Here is a 7024-nt window from a genome sequence, read left to right on the forward strand (position 1 = left end):
ATTAGTAGCTGGGCTGTTTCATTTGGTTTTAAATTTTATTTAAGCATATTCCTCAGTAGGTAGTTAATTAGAAGTCAGAACCACATAGAAGATTTTATTTCCACCCCTGAATCTTCTTCTTCATTTCCCCCACAATAGGCAATCAATTTCAATGGTTCTTTCTTTATCCTCTGAATGTATTTTTCCAAATGTATGTGACTTCTTTTCCCCTTATTTCCCTCCTTTCCACCAGAAAAGCTAGCATAGTGTTTAGTTTTATACTCTCTTGCTTTTTGTATGTGAATTGTATCCTGATGATGTCTCCGTAACAGCACATCGCTATGTTTTAATGATTATATATCATATTTCATCAAGTTCCCTAATCCAGTCACTATGTTTGGGGAGTAATTAGCCCTCCTAAAAGTTGATAGAGCCTTGTAAACTTGTTTCTATAGCCTCTTTTGCAATAAAAGCATTCACATATTTCCTGCATTCCCCAATCAGGCTGCAATGGAAATGAGCACTTGGGGAAGGAGACAGTGTTTAGCATTTTGATGGTGATGGTGGCAGCAGAGAGGTTAGGCTTTTGAGGTAGTAGTAGTTCCAAGAGCAGGTCGTACAGAAGTCGCACTGGTGGTTATGCCATTTGCAGATGTGATAAAGTCAGTTAGTTCCTGGCATGAGGGCAAACAGCAATATCTGATACTATAGGAAACAGCTATGGTGACAGGCTCCTTATCAGGACCCCTCTACAGTGATGTCTGGGATGTTGTCTACAAAAGCTTAATCTTGAGCTTGGTTTTCTAGTTCACCCAAAATTTTTCTGAGCTGCTAAGGATCCTTTTAATAAATTCCCCTTTTTCTGCTTAATTGACCAGAGTATGATTTTCTTGCTTTCAACTAAGAACACTTACACAAATATTCTTTATGAAAAAATAATGATTAAGCAATGCTAAATACAGAGAGTGAGAGCAAGTGCACCATCTGCCCTTAATTGGTTATAATGATCTTTACATTTTTTTTTTATCTTAATTTCTCTGCTCAAAAACAAGACAAAGAAAAAGTATTGAATTCCTGGAGTAGCAAGATGACAATTGGAAATATAAATCTGGAGTTTGTCCCCCTTCTCAATATTTGCATTTCCCCATACCCCTTATCCTTCATCTGGCAGCAAAGATGGCTTTGCATATGGACTACATTCAAGATAGAAATGGCACATAAAGGAGAGTCATAATCTTGATTTTTGGGTTCCTAAGGTAATTCTTCCAGATAAAATGATTCAACAGAATGTGAAACATTGCTTGCTGGGAGCAAAGAGGACTTGAAGCCCTTACTGATGAAGATCAAAGACTACAGCCTTCAGTATGGATTATATGTCAACATAAAGAAAACAAAATGCCTCACAACTGGATTAACAAATGATAAACGGAGAAAAGACTGAAATTGTCAAGGATTTCATTTTACTTGGGTCCACAATCAATGCCCATGGAAGCAACAATCAAGAAATCAAATGACATATTGCACTGGGCAAATCTGCTGCAAAAGACCATTTTAAATTGTTAAAAAGCAAAGATAACACTTTGAGGACTAAGGTGTGCCTGACCCAAATCATAGTATTTTCAGTTGCCTCATATGCATGCAAAAGCTGGGGCACGCACAAGGAAGACTGAATAATCAATGCCTTTGAATTATGATGTTGGTGAAGAATATTGAATATACATACCATGGACTGCCAGAAGAACAAACAAATTTGTCCTAGAATCAGTAGAACAAGAATGCTTCTTAGCAGTGTGGATGGCAAGACTTCCTCTCACATACTTAGGACATGTTATCAGCAGAGACCAGTCCCTGGAGAGAGATATCAAGGTTAGTAAAGTAGAGGGTCAGTGAAAGGAGGAAGACCCTCAAAGAGATGGATTGACACCAAAAAAAACAAACCAAACTCACTGCCTTCGAGTCTAATCTGACCATACCGACCCCTCCTTGGGTTTCCGAGGCAGTATCTCTATGGAAGCAGATTGCCCAATCCTCCTTCTGAGTAGTGGTTGGTGGGTTTGAACTGCCAACCTTCCAGAGCTCCCAGTAGATTGACACAGTGGCTGCAAAATTAACAAGGATTGCGAGGATGGGCCAGGACAGGTCTGTGTTTTGTTCTGTTGTACACAGGGTCACTGTGAGCTGAACTGACTCAGTGGCATCTAAGAACAATGCGGAAACTCTTAAAAATCTATTTTCATCTTCAAAATGTTACTTTTAATTAAAAGAACTAGATATTTGAGGGCACTGCAACATTATTTTGGTTAGTATTTTTGTTTGCTAAATTTATTTTATGGCAAAATATACATTTAAAAAAAACTGCTATTTTAACCATTTTTAAGTGCACAATTCAGTGACATTAATTACATTCACTGTGCTATCCTAAGGAGTTCTGTTGGTGTAGTGCCTAAGGCATCTGACTGCTAACCAGAAGGCTGGCGATTCAAACCCACCAGCCACTCCTTGGAAGGAAGGTTGGCCAGTCTACTTCCATAGTGATACTGCCTCCTAAACCCAAGGAGGGGTCGCCATGAGTTGGATCCAACTCAACAGCAGTGAGTTTGCTATGCTATTATCATTGCTGGCTATTTAAAAAAAAAAAAAAAAAAAATTTATACCCCAAACAGAAATCTAGTACCTCTTAAGCAATCCTCCCCATTATTCCCTCCCCACTGCCCTTCGTAACCACTAATAAACCTTTGTCTCTCTTCATTTGCCTATTCCAGATATTTTCTGAAAGATCATACATTTGTCCTTTTGTGTCTGACTTATTTCACTCAGCATGTTTTCAAGGTTCAACCATGTCAAGCCATGTATCAGAACTTCATTTTTCTTTATCAGTGAATAATATTCTATTGTATGGATGCATCATATTGTTTTTCTATTCATCTATTGATGGACAGCTGAGTTGTTTCCACCTTTTGAGTTCAATGAACATTGTTGTACAGCAACTACTTGAGTCACTGTTTGAAATTCTTTTGGGGATATATCTAGAAGAGGAATTGCTGAGACATATGGTATTTCTAAGCTTAACTTTTTGAGGACCTACCAAACCATTTTAAATTCCCACCTGTAGTGCAGAAGGTTTCCAGCTTCTCCACATCCTCACCAATACCTGCATTTTCCAATTTTCTGGTAACAGCCATCCTAGCAAAGTCCCTGAGTGGTGGAAATGATTAAATCCTGCACTACTAGCCAAAAGGTTGGAGGTTGAAACCCACCTTGGACGGGTGTGAGGCCTGGCAATCTGCTTCCAAAAGGTTATACAGCCTTGAAAACCCTGTGGAGCACAGTTGTACTCAGACACACATGGGGTTGTTGCCATGAACCACTTTCAATTCCATGGCAACCAACAACAGCCATCCTAGCAGTGTGACTGGTATCTCAGTGTGGTGTGATTTGCCTTTACCAGGTCACTAATGATGTGAGCATCTTCTTATGTGTTTGCTGTCCTGCATTTCCTCCAATACTGTCTACTGTTGTATTTAGTTGATTTTTTTTTTTTGTAGTGAATCATTTGAATTTCCTTCTTGTTTTGTTTTGTGTATTTTTTTTTAGTTTCTTTGTGGTTATGGTTGGGATTGCCTTTCTCATTCTAAATTTATCACAACTGAGTTTAAATTAATACCAACTTAACTTCAATTGTATACAAAAACTCTGTTCCTACATCATCCCCAACTCCCCCTGCCAATTATGTTGTAAATCACATCTTTTTCTTCCAGTTTCTGCTTGTGTTTGTTTGGTGTTTCAGTGGAGGTGGGGGGCAGCTTGCAGTTGTTCATCCCACTATCTTGCTCTGGATTCCAGAAGTTCAAAGATGTTATCTTAGAACATCAATAGTACAGTCTGGTGAACTCAGAGCCTAGAGTTTATGCCAAAACCAAGAGGCTGAGAAGAATGTAGGATGTCATAAGAAAGCGTTTGGGTTCTTCTCCCCACTTTTAAAGGAGATGCACTGAGCATAAGCTGGCAGACTTGGGAAAACCTGGGAATGATATGGAAGGACGCAGAGAGAGGTTTGTGGATCTGGCCACCCAAGCACAGAGGGGCAGAACAGCCAATGGGGAGCCTAAAGGAACAATCCTAATTCTCATCAGCAGCAAGTGTCAGCAGAGAAGTGATCACATGATAGACCCTTGCTCCCCCTGATACCATGATCCTTGTACACCACTTGGCACACTGCCTGGAATATGGAATGTTAAAAATAAAAAAAGTTGTTGTTAGCACTGTTATTATAAATACAGAGATGTACTCCCAGGCCACCCCTGTAATAAAGCCCTGCCCAGTTACCAGAGGCCACTGGAAAGAGCTATAGAGAGCATCAATGCAGTAACCTTCAGCACTGCACACTCAGACTTCTGGGGGAGTCAGAGTTGGGAAGAACATAGAATATTGCATTCTGGGAGGCTGGGAACCCCATATCTCACTAGTGACTCCTCTGTGGCTCTCCATGTTGAAGGAGCTGCAGTGAGGCTGGAGAGGTTCAGGAAGAGGGAGTAGGAAGACATGTTCCTATGAGGTTTGTGCTGCAGCGAGAGAAGGCTTGGATATTCACACATCAATGAACTCCCAGAGACAAGCTGTGTAAAGCCTAATATGGACTGGACAAGGCTAGTAACCTGGACTTCCTGTTCTCCTCTTCTACTCTCCTGTAGCTCAGGGATGGTCTTTGATACCTTTCTATGACTCTTCCTTTGCCCTACCCTCTCCTTAAGTTGAGACTCCTCCAAGTTTGGGGCCTGATACCTGACTTAATGAGGCTCGTTTCCTAGGATTTCCATCTCTTGATGCCTGCCTACCAATCTGCTGGGCTCAACTTGCTTCTATGCTTTACATAGATATTTATAAATAAAAATATGTGGAGAATCCTACTCCCCTGCCCCACAATAAATTGTAAACTCCTTTGAGAAGGATATCCAGTTTTTACAAGGTGTCTTATATTATGTACTGTGGAAACGGGAAAACTTAAAAATGTTAACTAAATGACATCTATTCTCCTTGACTCTAATGGGAATGTTTGCAATTCTGTCCTCGGTGTCACATGTGAAAACGTGAAACAGCACTAGATGTTCCAAACTTGTTTGTTTTTCTTTCCCAAGAGGACTGCCTTGCACTTCCCTAAGCAGTTTAATCTTGTGGTTCACCAAGCTGTAACCTTATCCAATAAAACTGCCCGGTGAATGACGTCATAGAGCTGAAGCTAATAACCTTTAGGACAAATCAGAGCTTCTGGCTTCACCTGTTGATCTAAAAAATACAGAGTTCTTAACTTTGCTCCACATTTATTTTTATAAGACTTTTTTTTTGGTCAGTGACAAAATAGCAAAACAAGGAGATTTAATGAGATGATAAATGTAAAATACTTAAAATAGCAAACTTCGGTGCAATGGATCACTGTTATATGGCCTTTCTAGGTATGGTATTATAACTCCCACCAGATGACTGGGGGAGACTATGCAAATAAGGTGCTTATGGGCCACCGAGGAGATTAGACAACTTGCTAATTATACAAATAAGGTATATGGCACTCTTGTGGGGTGGGGCCATGCAAATAAAGTGTATAGAACACTAATGAGGGGATTGGTCAGTTTTTCTATCCCAAAAGGCTTAAAATGAACCATCCCAGAGGACCTCACTATCACCAAGAAGAAGAGATAGGAGCAGAGTGTGTCTGTTGGATGTGGATCCCTGCACTGTGAACCTCCTAGACCCAGGAATCAGAGAGAGAAAGATGTAACATCAGAGATGACATAAGATGGCAGAGAAAAGGTAGCAGCAGAACCAAGATACTGGCATGAAATGGCACAGTGGATTCCCCAACCCATGGAGCAAGGGGAATACAGTGGGGGTGCTGCCCTACACAGCAAGAGATGAGCTCATTGGGGCTGAGGCTTACTGGAGGAGAGGGGTGGCCCCCAGCACCTGTCAGCAGAGCTAAAGAGCTTTGTAACACTTTCTGCAGCAGGACAGAGGCTAGGCTGAAGGGCCCAGGGGCCGAGGGCTAGAAAGAGGCTGCCAGTGGACACAGTTGAGAAGAGGCTGTCCTGATCAAAGAACTGTATCTTGAGGCATTCCTGTTCCTGAATTGTAACCTGTTACTTCCCTAATAAATCTCATAACTGTAAGCATGGTCTGTGAGTTCTGTGTGGCCATTGCCAAAAAAATTATCAAACCCAGAAAAAAGTGGAGAGTGCTGTGAGAGGGAAAGCTGGTGTCATCATTCTCTGATGTAATCATAAAACACATTATATGAAAAAGTAATGTCTGAATTGTTGGACATGCCATGCTTGACATTTTTATTCATTTTGAAGATATGCCCTCTCTTGTTTTCCCTGCATTTTCTACTTTCTAAAGTGATTGCAAATACTAGCACAATAAGAACTATATGAAAAGAAAATGTATTTTCTGTGCATTATTCATGGCTTCCATTACCAGAAAGGACAGACCTAGTTCCCTATTTCCACAGGGCCATTTTACACAGCCAATATTCAGTTTGATGGTTAAAAGTTATGGCAGGTAATATTTTATTCATCCAAATCTAGACACCCATGTGACCCTAAAAACTTGATGAGAAACTAAAGCCCCTCTTGGGAAATAGAGTTCCAAGAGATTTATAGTCCATTTAAGTCGTATGCCCATTCTATTATCGATGGACCTCCAAAGACCTTATCATGGAATCTGAGGGGTAAGATGTGGACATTTTCTTTTCTTTTTTTTTTTATTATTATTGTGATTTGGGTGAAGATTTACAGAGCAAATTCACTTTCCATACAGCAGTTTACATACTTTGTCTCATGACATTGACCACAGTTTACCACAAAGCAACAGTTTCCCTCCCACTTCCTCCCCATAGTTACCTCTTCCCAGTGTCCATCCCTCCATGGACTCCTGCCCCCTAAGCTGTCTCCCTATGCATAGGCAGCCCTTCTTTCTCAATGATTGTTCTCTCCAAGGAGTGTATCTACTTCAGGTAAATGTTCAATTCACATGCCTGTTTTCTGTTGGCTGG

Source organism: Orycteropus afer, unplaced genomic scaffold, assembly GCF_000298275.1.
Source record: "Orycteropus afer afer isolate SDZICR_OR568_19922 unplaced genomic scaffold, OryAfe1.0 scaffold00182, whole genome shotgun sequence".
Taxonomy (NCBI): domain Eukaryota; kingdom Metazoa; phylum Chordata; class Mammalia; order Tubulidentata; family Orycteropodidae; genus Orycteropus; species Orycteropus afer.